The sequence below is a fragment of the Pteronotus mesoamericanus genome, unplaced genomic scaffold, assembly GCF_021234165.1.
Source record: "Pteronotus mesoamericanus isolate MK-2021 breed Mesoamerican mustached bat unplaced genomic scaffold, CSHL_Meso_final scaffold_31, whole genome shotgun sequence".
In the NCBI taxonomy this organism is placed as follows: domain Eukaryota; kingdom Metazoa; phylum Chordata; class Mammalia; order Chiroptera; family Mormoopidae; genus Pteronotus; species Pteronotus mesoamericanus.
Genome location: NW_026555312.1, coordinates 20457546 through 20472454, shown reverse-complemented (window position 1 = coordinate 20472454; position 14909 = coordinate 20457546). Strand labels below are relative to the sequence as shown.

Genomic DNA, 14909 nt, shown 5'->3' with positions numbered 1-14909 from the left:
TGGTGTTTCTCACCCTCTCTTTCTCTTTCTCCCTCCTTTCCCCTGTCTCTAAAAATAAATAAATAAAATCTTTTTAAAAAAATGGGATTCATTACAACACTTGACTCTTCTTTCTCATTGGCTTCCTTTGGCTGCTTGGCCTTAGTTCTGTGCCCATTCTTCCTTTCACTGTAGTGGCTGTGGAGTACATCCTGTCCTTTCTCATAGCACTGACCCTCGTCTCACATCAGCCTCGTCCAGGCCACTGGCGTAGCCCCGATGGAGGAATTTTACCCAGTCGCTGTTTTGACACCAACTATGTACATTTACCAACTACAGTGCAAACTCCTTACCTTGAGATAATCTGACTGCAGCCACTTTTCCATCCCCCTCTCCTCTAGTTAGTCATTTTTTGCAAAGCTCTCCTCGGAGCCCCTTTGGCAGATGTGAGCTGTGACAGCAGGGCCCCAGGCCCTCTGCTCCAAATATAGCATTTTTATCTGACACATTGGAATTCCCCAACATTTTGTTTGAGCAAAGAACTCCACAGCAAAACCACATCACTATCATCACTGTTATGATCACCATCACCATCATCACCATTGTTAATGTAAGAAAGGTCCAAACCTGTAGAGAATTTTTATGAGTTTACTTGAGCCAAACTGAAAACACGCTGGGAAGCAAGACCTCAGGTGCTCTGGGGAATGACAGTTTTGCAGCTTTTTCTGCATTTGGAATTAAGGATGGAATATAAGAAAGATTACATGAAGGTGGAAGAAAGCAAGGTTAGTTAACAAGACTATGTGCTTTCTTGAGAGTGGTTGTACCTCCCTCTGAAGAAGTGGATTACTTCAGCATTTCAAAGGTGTTTTAATCTAGGGGAACAAGATCAATGCGCAGGGCTTGCTGAATTCAAAGATAATGGGCCTGAAGTGTGACTACCCACCATGACCCTCCCAGTCAGGTGTTTATGATTTATTACAGCACCGCCTTTTCTCCCTGCAGTTCTCCCTTTTGGTTATAAAGTCAATCTGAAGAATGCATTAGTGATCAACCTCTCAGTCAGGTAGTATGGTTTCACAGCAGCAGGAAGGCTCATCCCTAAGAATTCTCAGTATCAACTTTGTCTTGTTGAAATAGTGAATCACTGGGGGTGGGGCAATACTGTAACTATGGTATGTGAGTTGAGGTTGAATTTTCCCAAGAGGGAAGAGCAAGTAAATGGGAGGCAGTCAGGGCTTACGGCCTTTGTCGCAAATGAGCGTTCAGATCATTTCTATCCTGTGAACTATCATGATCCGAGTTTTGCCATCTGTCTTATTTTTCTATATTTTGCATCTGGTATAATATTTAGGTAAGCCATAAAAGGAGTATTAAAGATATCTTACACGTGTTCAGTAATCATAAGCAGCTAGACTATAAAGAAAAACCCAAAGAACAAGTATAACTTATGATTAATATCAATACCCGATAGGTAAAGAAAATCAAACAAATGGTTTCTGAATTCAGTATCAATCCGGGGGGGTATACAGATGTCTTGGGGTAGCTGTTTACCTCTGGTGTCGGTGGCTTCTCATCCTTGAGGAGTCTTTGGTGTCCACTCTAGGTGGAGGTGAGTGTCAGAGGCAAGAGTAGATGTCCATTCATGGTTAGGCACCTGATAAGGTCCCTTTCAATGGGGTTGGAGAATTTTTTATTTTATGCCCTTTTCAATAAACAGAATATGTTGGTGGCAGTCAATGACCTCTAAGTATTTGCTACTGGGAGTTCACTGTGAAAGGAAGCCGTTACCAATTTGGCATTTTCTTGAAGTGACTTTATCAAACCTTGACAATAGTGTAAGATGTCTCCTTTCAGGAACATCATTTCCTAAGCTCCTTCATCTATTTTAAGCCCAGCTTCAACAGCACTAAAAGCATTGTGCTGCATGAAGGAATGAAAAAACTGGAAAATGGGGTTTTCCAGGGAGCCCTGAAGAACCACGTGGCTGTCCTGGGTTTCCCATAGTTCTGGCCACTCATTTAATTTACAACCACTGTTTATCCCAACAATATATATTAGGAGTTTTTTAATTGCTTATTTTATAATGCTTCCCATGCAATTTAACATGAAAACAAATCTTTTGAGGTGTTCCAGAAGGGCTGAAAAGTGAGAGAGAGAGAGGGAGAGAGAGAGAGAGAGAGAGAGAGAGAGATTTTTAACCCTTAAAACCTCAATTTCTAATGAAAATTAAGAAGTAAGCTGTTAGAAGTCTTTAGCTTGGCAGATATATAAAGACATTTTTATAACCTCTAGAAATGGGTGTTTTTATTATCAAATACATTTCATAAATTTAGAAACATATCCATCCTCAACAAAGAATAGAACATTTCATGAACAGATCTAAATTTATCCTTTACTTTCTTTCTAATAAGAAGTCAAAAGTAGGTAAACTTATGTTCAGCAATTAATTTTGTTTTTTGTAAACCCAGGTAAAATAAAGATATGTTTGTTTGACTTAAACCAATAAATTTAAACTAGTTTTATTTAGCAAGGATTAATTTGAGACCATGTGATCATGAAAAAGTTTTGAGTTAGTTTCTAATTTCTGAGAATTTTTAGAATACTCAATCTTTATAAGGGCTTGCCTTTGCATCAATTAATTTTAATTTATTAAATTAATTTTAACAATACCATCTGTAGGTAGAAAATAATCTCAAGTTTATAATATACATAAACACACACACAGAGACCTTTTAGCCATGAGAAAAATTCACTAGTTTATTAAACAACAGTTGGATTCAAATTTTATTTCAGCAGCTGGGATCAGAAGGTATTACAATTTGTATCTGTCCCTGACAAGTCAAGTTCCAAATGACCTTCCCCTTTTAAAACAAGGTCAGCTAGGGGGTTTTGTTCGTCTGTTTGCTTTTAAACATGGAATGCTTTACGAACTTATGTGTCATCCTTGTACAGGGTCATGCTAATCTTCCCCGTATCATTCCAATTTTAGTATACGTGCTACTGAAGTGAGCACAGGTCAGCTGTTTTTAGTACCTCACAGAATTAAGTTGCCACCTACACACCGTCATAGGTGATCCATCTACCTAAAATTTTTGAAGCTTCCAAAGAATAATTAAATATGCTTTGCATGGCTTCCAAGATGTTCCTGTGGCCCCTTCTACCCACTTAGCCAGACGCAGGACAGAAAGGTGCAGGCCACATCCACAGCAGCGCACGGCGGCCTCCCGTGGCACCCTGACAGGCAGCTCCCAGGTGGATCCCAGGGATCTCCCCTCCTGGTAGTCATGCGGCAGGAAAAGAAAAAACCTTTTCTTCTACTCTCATAGTTTCTGCAGCTGGGGCCCTAAAAATTGAGCTGTCAAAAGACAGAAAACAGGAGAAAAGAGTTTATTTATTTCCACATGCAGCATGGCATTCACACAGGAGAAACTCAGTGATGAGTAACTCAAAAGGATAATTGAAATTTGAGTTTTTATATTATCCTTACAAAGAAGAATAAGACAGACAGGTAACAAGACAAAGGAAAAGGGGTTTATCCTTGGGGGAGGTGAATATATAGAGGAAACTAATGGAAGACAAGGGTTGTTTTAGCAAGTTTTGTCATGTAGTTCCCTTCAGTGCTATCTCTGAGCTGGGAAGAGCCTAGAGTCCTCTCTAGTGATTAGGAGTCAAATAGTTAGGTGTGCTCCTTCTGGTACGGAGAACAGAAGCCTTTACCAATGGAATTTTATGTTGTGTGTTCAGATAGGAGGATGGCAGGGAGCTTTTCCTCTGTCTGCAGTTTCTTAATTTTCTTCAGCTCAAAATAATCCTCATGCCAAAGTGGCATATTCTAGGGTGGCCTATTCTGGTCCCCACCAATGTTCTGTGTGATTCCCTATGTTGGCCAGGCCCTCCAACTGCATAAGGAAAGGGTGTTACTTCTGTGATCGGGTCTCCTACTGACACTCTGAAGAAGTCAACTGCTGTGCTGCGAGATGCTCTGGAGAGGCTCATGTGAATGGAACTTTTTTTAAAATGGTAATCATGTGAAATACAATTTTTATCAGATTCTTGTGTTTGTAGGCACAAACTATAATACATCTTCTACAGCTGATATATGAAAGACATTTGATAAGGGTTTTCTGAAAGTTTTGTACAAAAATATAGGGAAAATGTATTATAGAAGCACTTCAGGCAGTTATTCAAAAATTATGTTTTCTGTATTTGTGACTTTTGGTATAGGTGAGGTTTTAAAAATTTATATTTTATTGTTATTTATTTTCTCATTCTAAATAAATATTTGTTTTCTTACCTATTTTTGACTTGAAATTTTATAATCTTTTTCTTAAAGCAGATTCTTACCCCCCACAATTCTATAAATTTCAGCCCCATATAACTGGGTCTGCCTATTCCTTTTAATGGTTCAGTTCTTATGTAAAATTTTGTTTTGTTTTTCATGGATTCCTTGAATTAATTTGATTTTTTAAATATTATTTATTTTGATTGCTGAGTTTTTTGGTGCCCCCTTATCTTTGTGCCTGAAGCAACCGTCTCACTCGCCCCACCTGAGTCCTGCCCCTGCTTATTGGAGTTGGTTGGAAAGCGACCTGAGGCCCAATTCCTTTCTCAGAGGCCTTTCCTGACTCCTTAGGTTAAGGCTTAGTTTAATGTGATTTTTAAAATTTTAGGAAATCTATATTATTTGCCTGTGTGTGCATAAAATATCACTGAAAATTTACCCAGAAAGCTTTGGGGGAGGCAAATGGGAATGACAGGGAAAAGCCTTGCCTGAGACCTGCCTTAGAAAATGTATTTTTAAATGTTTCCCTTAAGAAAATTTCATAAGATAAATATATATTTTTCCTTATTACAAGAGCAATACTTGTTCATATGGAAAAATTAGAAAATACAGATAAAGTAGTAAATGGGAAGTATAAACACTCTCATCATTCAGCATTAATTCTGTTAGTTTATATCTCAGTGTTTATCTTTTTCTATCTGCCTTGTTTTCATTCCTGCAAACTCATAACATTTATCACCTGCTTCTCTGCCAAACTTCTTACCATTGATTCTGACTTAATTGGTTCTGACTTATTTCCAAATCTTTTCTCAATAGACATATCTATGCTAAGAGAACAGAGACTGTGTCTAACTGGTCTTTGTAAGTTTCTCAGAGTATGAGATAGGAGGCTTAGTCTCAACTAAAGACCTGAGGGAGAGAATTCTTGAGTTTAAACCCCAGTGCCGCCATTTGGGCAAGATGCATGACCCCTCTGAGCTGCAGCTTCCTCATCTGTTAAATGGGATAATGTTAGTGCCTGCCTAAAGGGGGAGGAAGCCTTGCAGAGAGCCCAGCATGTGTGCATGCACAGTAACTGTTTTCTATTATTACCCACTAACACAGTGCTTTCTTTCATTAATCAAACACATATTTATTGCTTGAGTACTATGTGCCAGGCACTCTTCTAGGTGCTGGAGACACAGCAGTCAACAAAATAGACACAAATTCCTGCCTCAGAGCTTATATATTAGTGTCTTGGAGTGGGATACAAGCATTATACAAAAAACAAAAAAAAAAAATACAAATTATAAGCACACCTGATAATGATGCATGCTGTGGGAAATACAAAGCTTTGCACTTAGTAGGTACTCAGATGTGTTGACTGAGTCATTTTCTTCCCTCTGGCCTCCCTTTGCCCCCACTTTCTCTGTTCCAAGACCCCCTTTCCAATGTGGTTAAGTAATGTCTGCAGTGCCTGAACTCTTAAGATGGGCTGTGGATCCGGGTGTATGATTGCAAAGGTCAGCAACGGGGAAGAGCCAAGACCAGAGGTCATGCGGCATTTGTACCTGTGACACGGAAAACACCACATGTGTTTTTGACGTGAGTTTTCTTCCGGATGATCACACTGTTGTACTCTAAAGTTTGTACTCATTCGTGATCAATATCTCTGCTCTGTGAAGTCAGGACAGTAAACAGAAGCTCTCTGGCGCTGCGTGGGGGCGGGGTTGGGAGACGCTGACCCGACAGTCCTCGTGACCCCTGTGTGAGCGCCTGCAAGCCGCGTCTCCTGTCCTAGACGTTTCTGGCCGCTGCAGCAGGAACCTTGCACCGGGTTTAGCTTTTCTCTTCTGCAACTATCCCGTCCCCCCAACCATCGCCCCCCGCCGGACACTTTGACATCTCAAAACCCACTAGAGCCTCCTCAACTTGGATCTCACGCAGTGCGTGGGCCAAACGACACTACTGAAAAGCAAACCTATTTGTAAATAATCTAAAGACCAGTACTCTGGGTCAAATGTATAAGCCCAAGCCTTGCATAAATCAGAGTGTGGGGAACTGAGATTTTTTTTTAAAGGAAAAAATAAAACTTAGAGCATATATAGCATTGTAATAAATGTAGGGTGTTTTTTGGAGAAGATTTTAAGAATGTGAAAGTTAACTTATTACTGCAGTATTCTCACATCCAAGCATAATATATTCTTTTAGTTTACACAAATTTTAAACCCTTATACTATATATTCATATTTAATAATTTAATTATTCCAATACTATGAGGGTTAAAACTTCTCAACACAGATTATTTGCTACAAACTGACATTGGATTTGTTTTAATACTGCTTACTTTATATGTATCAGTTAACCTTAAGTTGATTAGAATTTAAAATTTTTCCTTTTTTTCCAAATGTAAAATTTTTCACAAGAAGCATAAAGCAAATCCATGAAATGCTCTAAAGGGTGGTCAGTTTCCAAAATAGTCCCCAGTGGCTGGTTTCCTGCTATTCATGATTTTCCCATAACCTGTGTAACTAACAGGAGGTTGTGAAAGTGACTCTGTGGGACTTGAGGCTGGGTGCTAAAAGGCATGTCCGGTTCTCTTTCTCTCTCCGACACCGATACCGCTTGCTTTGGGGCAGCCAGTCCCGCATTCTGAGAACATGGAAGCAGCCCTGCGGAGTAGCCAGCATCAGGTTGCCAGTCATATGGACTGGCAGAGGCGGATCTAAGCCTTTCAGATGGCTGCAGGCTTCTTCAGTCCAACCTCATGAGAAACTGAGTCAGAACCACCCAACTAAGGCACTCCCAAGTTCCTAGCACTCAGAAGCAGTAAAATATTAAATGTTTGTTACTGTTTTATGCAACTAAATTTGAAGTAATTTTGTTATACATCAATAGGTAATTAATGCATTCTATGTACATAAATGTCTATATATGCATAAGAAATGTTTAGAAAGATGCACATGGGGAATGTGATAAACTCAGAGAAGGTGGAGTGATAACAAGGAAATGAATACTGTATGTTTCAATTATATAATTAAAAATAATTTTTCCCCCAGATCAATACATAGCTTTTATTGCATCTTTAAAACATCACAAATAAATCTGAGGAATCTTCCAACATCTTGCTGCTTCTGGAGCTGGCCATCTTAGATCTTATTCATCAGCCTGCTCAACTGTTCCTTTTTCAGAAGCATAGAATCCAAAATTTGTCTGATATCCTTGGTTTGAAAACAATTTTTTTTTTACTTATTTATTTTCAGAGAGATGGGAAGGTAGGGAGAAAGAGAGTGAGAGAAACATCTACATACAAGAGAAACATCCACTGGTTGCCTCTCACACACCCCAACTGTGGACCTGACCAGCAAACAAGGCATATGCTCCAAATGGAAATCGAACCAGTGACTTCTTGGTATGCAGACTGGTGCTCAGTCCACTGAGCCGTACCTGCCAGGGCTGATATCCTTTTTTCTAACTGTTGCGGCTTCTTGTTTCCAAGCGTCTGAATTTGATAAAAGTTTGATGTCATCTCCTTCAAGAATTAACTCATCCTTCTGGTTTTGAGATACTGAGCAAGCAATGTCTGACATTATCTGAATCCTCCGGGTTTATTTTTCACCCAAGAAATTTTGGACTTCAACAAGAGAATCATTCTCCTGAATAACGACATTGATAGGAAGTGGGCGTACACAGACCTCATCTTGTAACAGAAGCCCAACGTAACACCCTTGATCATGTTCTGTACAGGACAGCAGGCAGTGTGAACGGTGCTAGTTTCTTTCTATTTTCCCACCATTTTTCAACCCAGAGCCTCTGCTTTTTTCCCCCAAGGAGACTGGGTTCTACATTGATGGGATTGAAGTCCCCCTGCAGGGTGCTTCTGGGGCTCTTCACAATAAAATTGTGCATCCCTTCCAAGTGAGGTCGACATTTTCTGGAACGCTGACTGTCTGGTTACTGAGAATTGTCTTCATCCTCACAGTAGATGTGGCAAAGTGCTAAGTAAAAATAAATTTACGCCTTGCTGGTATGGCTCAGTAGATTGAACACTAGCCTGCAAACCAAAAGGTTGTCAGTTCAATTCCCTATCAGGGTACATGGTTGCAGGCCAGGTTTCCAGCTGGGGATGTGTGAGAAGCAATTGATTGATGTTTCTCTCACACATTGATGTCTCTCTCCCTTTTCTTCTCTCTGAAAATAAATAAATAAAAATCTTTAAAAATAAATAAATTTAAAGGCAAAACATGAATACCATATGATTTCACTCATATGTGGAATCTTATGAACAAACTGAACTAACAAGCAAAATAGAGACAGACTCAGAGAGAAGGCTGACAGTCTCAGGGAGGGTTGGGGGGGCGGGGTGGAAGGATAGAGCAAAAACGGGAAAAAAAGAGAAAGAACTCATGAACGCAGACAACACTGTGGTAAGCGTGGGGTGGATGAGGGGGTGGGTGGAGGCGGGAGAAGGTATGGGGCAATAAATGGTTATGGAATGAACGAATAAATAAATAAATAAATAAATAAAGGCGACACTTGAAATCAACTAAGATGTTGTCCCTCAGTGGGTAAATGAACAAATAGATAAATTGTCATATGTCCACACAATGAAATATAATTCAGCATTTTAAAAAATAAACTATCAAGCTACAAAAATACATAAAGAAACCTTAAATGCAAATTGCTAAGTGAAAAAAGCCAATTTGAAAAGGCTATATACTGCATGATTCCGACTATATGACATTCTGGAAAAGATAAAACTATGGAGATGGTAAAAAGATGAGTGGTTGCCAGAGACTGGGGGGAAGGATAAGCAGGCAGAGCACGGAGGATTTTTAGGGCAGTAAAGCTGTTCTGTATGATGCTATAATGGTGGATACATGTCCTTATATATTGTCAAAGTTCACAGAACTTAAAACAGAAAGAATGAACCCTAATTTAAACTATGGCCTTTAGTTAACAATAATGTGTCACTATAGGCTATAGGAAAATGTAACAACAATTGTCAATTGTTACAAATGTGTCACATTAACGCAGGATGTACTAATAGAGAAAACAGAGTGGGGAGGGGGTAGGAGACTCTCTACTTTTCACTCAATTTTTCTGTAAACCTAAAACAGCTCTAAAAAATAAAGTCTACTAGTTATTTTTAAAATAAAATAAATCTTAAAAGATGAATAAAGATAAATATACAAACACAGATACCACATCTAATTTGCCAGAGAACCAAATCAGGACCAGCTGGAATAGCAACTGCTCTGAGGACCACCAGAGAAGCAGCTCCCACTGGACCACTACCCGGCAGGTCAAGTTCCTTCCCTGGGAGGCCAAGAGTGGCCAGCCAGTTCCTGAGAATCTGGACATGACCTTCCTGGGTCAGGTTACCAACATGCTGGCCTGAGCAGAGAGATGAAGAAGGCTCTCCAAGGTCTGAGAAAAGCAGTGCAGCCAGAGGACACAGCTTACCCATTGACGGAAGAGTACCAGGGGAGGTGTACCTAGAGAGCTTGGACAATAATAAAGGGATTGGCCTAGTCCTGGGAGATGGCTCTCCCATAATGTTCTATGGGGGTGCCCACTGCAGTGAGATCTGGTGGGAGGAAGTGGCTTGCAACCAATTGTTCTGTTAATATCGCTCATTCATAGAACAAATACTGCTCTGGGCTGTTGGGAAATGCCCTGTCTGGTTTCAGGGACTGTAGCCTTGCCAACAGGCTGGAAATAATCAAGGAGGATGAAACCTGTCACATCCCTCTGCTTGGCCCTGTGATGGTCAATTAGTCAAAGACAGGTGAGATCTCTCATGAAGAGGGACAACCTAAGACAGACACGGCCAGTATGGGCAGCAGACAAGGACTTGGGGGACACAGAGAAAGGGCAAAAAGGCCCGCACCCCTTGGCTCAGCTTTGATATGGCTGGAGTCCTCATTCTATCCGAAAGAAGTCTCCTTTTCTCTTGGCGGCTCTGCCCCTCCTGCCCTGCCCAGGCTTGAAACAATAATAAAGGCAGGTACAACCCTAAACTGGATCTGGCGGTTCCTGGGGAAAATCAGGTCTAGAAGTAAGTTCTGCGAAGCATGCTTTGTTCTTCCCTCAAAAGCTATGATAACTGGCTCATACTGGGAAGAAGAATTACATTATTCATAGACCCTGGCATAAGGCAGATCTCTTGTGTTCCTTCCATTGTTATCCATAATCTCTATTTGTTTTCTATAAACATAGCCTTTTGACATTGATTGATGATAAAAGCATTCTCAATAAAAGCCTTTGGACATAGGGGCTCGGGTCCTTCTCCACTAGAGGGGAGAGCCATGCCCCTTCTCCTGGCAAACAGAGAAGTGTTTGCAATGACTCACATTTATTCCCCCATCAGTGACAACCCTGGGACGGGTGCCGTGAGATTTAGAGCCTCGCTCCCTCCTCAGCCGGCTCTGGACAGTGACCCTCAGATTCAGGAGCGCCTTACACGGCGCTCCCTGTGACACTGAGCAGGCTCAGTGCTAGTGTTGGAGTGCAGAGGTGAGCCAGCCAAATTTCCCAGGAATGAAGAACTTACCTTGTGGTGGGGCTCAGATCATGTCCAAACACACAAGTGGGTAACATAATGTCCTCTGAGAAAAATAAAGTGAGAGAAAGAAGTAGGGAACATAGGTCGAGGGGAGGATCCCAAAGGCGTCAGGGAAAGTGTGTGGACCGGAAACAGAAGGTGGATTAATGTACCTTCCAGGGACTCCAGTCTCCCCAGTATAGCACCTTGTTCTCCTTCTGGGATCCAATGGCTCCGTAAAGTCCAGCCTCAGCCATCTCCCACTGCACTGAGATGCCTCGTGGGGCCAAGCCTCATGGGCCTCATGGGTCTCCCCATCTGGATGTCATTCTAAGTGCCATCCAGAAGAGAATCTCACTTGCTGCCTAGCTTACCCCATTTCAAAAATCCTGCTCAGGATGTGTCCTGAAGGAGAAATGCCTGCAGAATTTCCTCCTGTGACTGTAAAAAAGGAAGACAGAGGGACCTAAGTGAAGTCATCAAAAGCTGGTTTGTAAGCAAGCAGTTCCAGAGTCCTGATGGTAGACTGGCCACACCTCCCTCTCCCATGGCCATGGGACATCAACCTCTCATGGGTCCTCCCAAGGTCCGGTTCTGTGTGACTTTCTCCTTCCCTTCTCCTGTTGGCTGTGCCAGGCTTTGTTTTGCCCCAAATTCAGCAGTTATCCTCATTGGAGATCATAGATTCTAAAACACGCTGCTTCCACTGTGATACAATTTCAGGAATCAACGATGGAGCCAGGAACTCATGTGCCATGTGCACAGAGACTCACCTGGGATTACAGAGGTGGCAAGGGAGGGTAGGGTTTGGTTTTTTTTTCCCTATTTCTTTGTGCTTTTTTAGAATCATCCTAACAAAGGATGAGCCTTCAGTAGAAAGAAGGATGAGGTGCAGATGGGCAGCCCAGCGGCTGCTCAGTCAGCAAGGCTTCCCCCTTCCTGTTGTGGTACTTCATCAATACCTCCAGTCACACTCGCTTCAGGCCTTTCTTAAGAAGAAATGGTCTATTAAATAAAACAGTGATGGAAGAAGAAAAACACAGATCATGAGATTAAGGAGAAATAATAATTACTAAGAAATTAAAATAATAGTATTTTAAACCAGAATAATAGAGAAGAAAAAAAGCAAATTATCAGTATTAAATATCGTACTTTTATACAAAAGTACTAGAGTTAATTTTACAAAAGTTGAGCAATACACACATATGAGAAACTTCCATTTCCAGAGAATTACAAATATTATAATGTCCTCAATGATGTGTAAATATTTAATATCTGGTTGTTGACTCTCTCTCAGTGTTCATTTCTCAAACCCAGTGCCTCTCTGGGTTTCAGTGGTCCTGGACCTGTTCTCATGTTAATTTCTCAGGTTTCTGTTTATGGACCATGCAGGTTGTTAGATCCAAATCCCATCCACCTCACCATCACATAATTCCCAGACTTCTCATCATTCCCCTCCAGCAAAGCTCAGGAGAAGGGACACGCTTCCTCAGCACTTTCAGCTGATCGGCCATGGACCACGCCTTTTAAATTCTGAGCTTTTCCCTGGCTGGTGTGGCTTAGTGGATGGAGTGCTGGCCTATGAACCCAAAAGCTGTTGGTTCAATTCTTGGTCAGGGCACATGCCTGGTCCTTGATATTTCTCTCCCCTCTTTCTCCCTCCCTTCCCTTCTGTCTAAAAATAAATAAATAAAATCTTTTAAAAAATAAAATAAATCCTGGGGCTGGCATGCAACCTAAACTCTTTATTTCTGATGCAAAGGTTCATTCACTCAAACTTTGCTATGTAATTTAAAAAAGGGAGGGCAGCGATAGCAACTGCGACTACAGCTGCAGGAGAAGATGGACAAGGGGAAGGCTGGGTGACGTCAATCGTCATCCGAAATTGTCAGAGAAGGAAAAAGAAAAAGTTTTCACCTTCTGAATTACATAAAATAAAGGTGTTTAATGCAAAACCAGAGGATGTTGGTGTGAAATCACCACTGCCCAAACTCAGAAGCTCAGAACAGTGGAATCTCCCTTTGCAGGGGATTGGGAAAGAAGCCTAAGGTGAAACAAGGTCCTTTACCTAGATTATAAAAGTAGAAAAGGTGTCTGTGGCATCCTGTCACTTCTAAGACATCATCAGAAAGGCAACTCAAAGTTGTGCTGATGAATGTCCCAGGGACATATTTAGGACGAAAACTCAGAAAAGCCCTACCTAGAAACAATGCTGATTTATGTGATGCCAACAAGGTGCAATCAGACTCATTGCCTTAGACATCTGTTGACAGCCTAGAGACGTGTCAAAAATTAGAACCTCTTCAACAAAGCCTTAATTTATATGAAAGGATACCCAGAGATATATTGACAAATGTCCTGGGAACAGATTTGGGAAGAAAATACATAAAGCCCTTTCCTGTAACTGAGGCCAGTGTGGGCGATACAGACAATTTGAAATCAAAGCAGCTTTCTTCAGCATCTGATGACAGCCGGGAATCTTGTCAAAACCTAAATCTTCACAAGAGCTTGTTTCTATCTGAAAGGGGTTCTCAACCAAGTAAGACAGTAGATAAGAATTATTCAAAGCTGGCTGCACATACCAAAGAAAAGAGAAGAGGTGATGAAGGCATTTCTCTTGTAGTGTCTGATATTCTAAAGATTATAATAGTGGAAGTAGGGGTTGTGATCATCTTGAGGGGAGCAGAAACGCAGATGGTACATATTCTAATTAAAACATGGAACCCACTCTGATTTCCAGGAAGAGAAAGAGGCTTAAAAGTATGTTATTTATCTAATTCTCATAATTCTACTTCTTTTTTAAAAAAGATTTTATTTATTTACTTTAGGGAGAGGAGAAGGGAGGGAGAAAGAGAGTGAGAGAAACATCAGTGTGTGAGAGACACATCCATAGTTGCCTCTCACATGCCCCCAACTGGGGACGGGACCTGGCCCACAACCCAGGCATGCGCCCTGACTGGGAACTGAGCCAGCAACCTTTCAGTGCACAGGCCGGAGAACAATCCACTGAGCCACACCAGCCAGGGCAATCCCACTTCTTTATATGACAGCAGAACAGACAAAAGAATAAGAAAATGCCTCAAAAGTATCCTCTGAGTTTGAAAAGTTAGGTGAAAGCCATTATCAAGGCCCAAAACTGTATGAAGAAATTGCAGCTGAATCCGTCGAAAGTGATTTTTCTAGACTATCTTCACTTAATAGTCAACAGTTGGCTTTGAGTGCTATTCCCAAAATCACCTCTGACTGTTCAATCACTGAAACTTTTGAGAGCTCTATTTCCGCTGGTACTTTGGGGAATTCTACCCTGGTTGAGAACAGCGAGAATAAATTGAGCACAATAGAAAAGCCTGTTTTAAGGGATCATAGTGAAGGGAAGCAATTGTTGTTTCCAGTTATAAAGAAGGACCCAATGAACATAAAAGTTCAGAAATTCTTAAATTGCAATCTACGCAAGACAATGGCATCACTGATTAAAATGAGAATATTTCTGAATCAGCATTGTCAGAACTACCATTGATTATGTGTGAATCAGTGCAGGCTTCATCTGAATTATATCCTGTCATGGAAAACACTTCCTGTATTACATCTAGTAATGAGATGGATCTATAACTGGATTTTGTATTTACTTCTGTTTATATTGGTATAATAAAAGGAGCTTCTAAAGATTGTGTTAAATTCATGCCAAACTATGTTAAGATCCCATTGCAACAATAAATAATGATGCTAAGAAAAATAATTAAGTCATATAGAGGATGACCTGTGAGAGAGAAGAATGAAGAGGAAAATATATACACAAATAGTATTTCAGAAATGAATTAGGTAACAGGAAGTTTTTGTTCCAAGACTGAAGGTGTGATAAAAATAACTTTAATTGGACTCCCCAGATACCCATGTACAGAAATCACAACTATATGTTATGATAATGAATCTAATATTAGGAAGCTACTATGAGTAGTAAGAATACATAAGGCACAGAATAAATATATTGACAGCCCTAATTAGGAAATTTGGTAAGTTATTATGGAATAATGTAAGATTAGCAATTTAGCAGACACAGATAAAGATCTGTGATTCAAAAGGAAATAATAGTTTCAGAAAATATAATTCTATAGTTAAAGA

General features: G+C 40.6%; 1 non-coding gene and 2 pseudogenes across 1 annotated transcript; 1 reads left to right on the top strand and 2 right to left on the bottom strand.

Annotated features, from left to right (window-relative positions):
- Window positions 1-2889: 2889 nt before the first annotated feature.
- LOC129085811 (U6 spliceosomal RNA) lies at window positions 2890-2995 on the bottom strand. Its single transcript, XR_008530749.1, has one exon. It is a non-coding gene; the product is annotated as a U6 spliceosomal RNA (small nuclear RNA).
- A 4664-nt stretch (window positions 2996-7659) lies between these two features.
- LOC129085671 (60S ribosomal protein L9-like) lies at window positions 7660-8217 on the bottom strand (annotated as a pseudogene).
- A 2337-nt stretch (window positions 8218-10554) lies between these two features.
- LOC129085565 (sentrin-specific protease 7-like) lies at window positions 10555-14504 on the top strand (annotated as a pseudogene).
- Window positions 14505-14909: the final 405 nt, after the last annotated feature.